This window comes from Primulina huaijiensis, chromosome 5 (genome assembly GCF_012295235.1).
Source record: "Primulina huaijiensis isolate GDHJ02 chromosome 5, ASM1229523v2, whole genome shotgun sequence".
Lineage (NCBI taxonomy): Eukaryota > Viridiplantae > Streptophyta > Magnoliopsida > Lamiales > Gesneriaceae > Primulina > Primulina huaijiensis.
The window spans coordinates 8,648,663-8,649,831 of NC_133310.1; the positions used below are offsets into that span (position 1 = coordinate 8,648,663).

Consider the following 1,169-nt stretch of genomic DNA (forward strand, 5'->3'; position numbering starts at 1 on the left):
AAACCATGATGTGGGCATGTATTAAGTAATTCTTTATATCTATCCCAACATTGATAAAATGTTTCTCCTTGTTTTTGAGAAAAAGTAGTAATTTGTCTTTTAAAAGAGTTTGTTCTATGGGAAGGAAAAAACTTTTTGAGAAATTGTTGTTGCATTTCTTCCCATGATCTTATTGAACTTGATCTCAAATTTTGTAGCCATGTTTTAGCTTTATCTTTTAAAGAAAAAGGGAAAAGCTTTAATCGAACTATATCCATGCTACAATTTTGATCATTATAAGTGTTACAAACTTCCTCAAATTCTCTTAGATGTAAATATGGATTTTCAGAATCTAAGCCATGAAAATTTGGTAAAAGTTGAATAATTTGAGGTTTAAAGTTGAAATTAGATGCATCAGGAGGAAAAACTAAACAAGATGGGGCACTAGTTCTAATAGGGTTCATATGGTACCTAAGTGTTCTTAATTGATCATGTTCTTGATTATTATTATTATTGTTGTTATTATTGTTATCATTATCTTGATTATTTGAATTATCATCCATATTTAAATTATTTTCAGATACTCGAATAAGTCTACCATTTTTTTTTCGACTCCAAATACTCATACAAAAAATAAACAACACAATACTTATAAATAAAACATAATTAACAAATATAAACTTAATTTATACCTCCCCGGCAACGGCGCCAAAAACTTGCTACTACTTAAATTTTAATTCACCCAAGTGTAGGTTGTCTGCAAGTAATATATTTCGTAAATACGAGATCGTTCCACAGAGAGGTTATTTTAAGTTTAAATTTATTAATTTATAGATTACCAAATGCAAGAACGAAGTTTACAAATTATAAATTTTGTCAAGTCTCGAGGATTTATTCTTGGTTTATGCAATATTGTTTAACTAAAAGTAAAACAAAGGAAACCACCATAAATAATGGTTCGAAGAAAATAAAAATATTTAAACACACACCTAATATAATATAGTTCCCACTATAGAAAATACCGAATTCACCGATATTTTATATATGGTACCTATGATTATATATATAACTATATAAATATATAACTGCATAAAATAAATGTTAAATTAAATCATTATATTTCATTTAGAACAACCGGCAGAGCCACGCTATTGCCTAAATGAAATATATGATTTAATAAGTTAGTTGCG

General features: G+C 27.2%; 1 non-coding gene across 1 annotated transcript; it reads left to right on the forward strand.

Annotated features, from left to right (window-relative positions):
• Positions 1-111, forward strand: LOC140977927 (small nucleolar RNA R71). The gene has a single exon (XR_012175492.1). It is a non-coding gene; the product is annotated as a small nucleolar RNA R71 (small nucleolar RNA).
• The last annotated feature ends 1,058 nt before the right edge of the window (positions 112-1,169 follow it).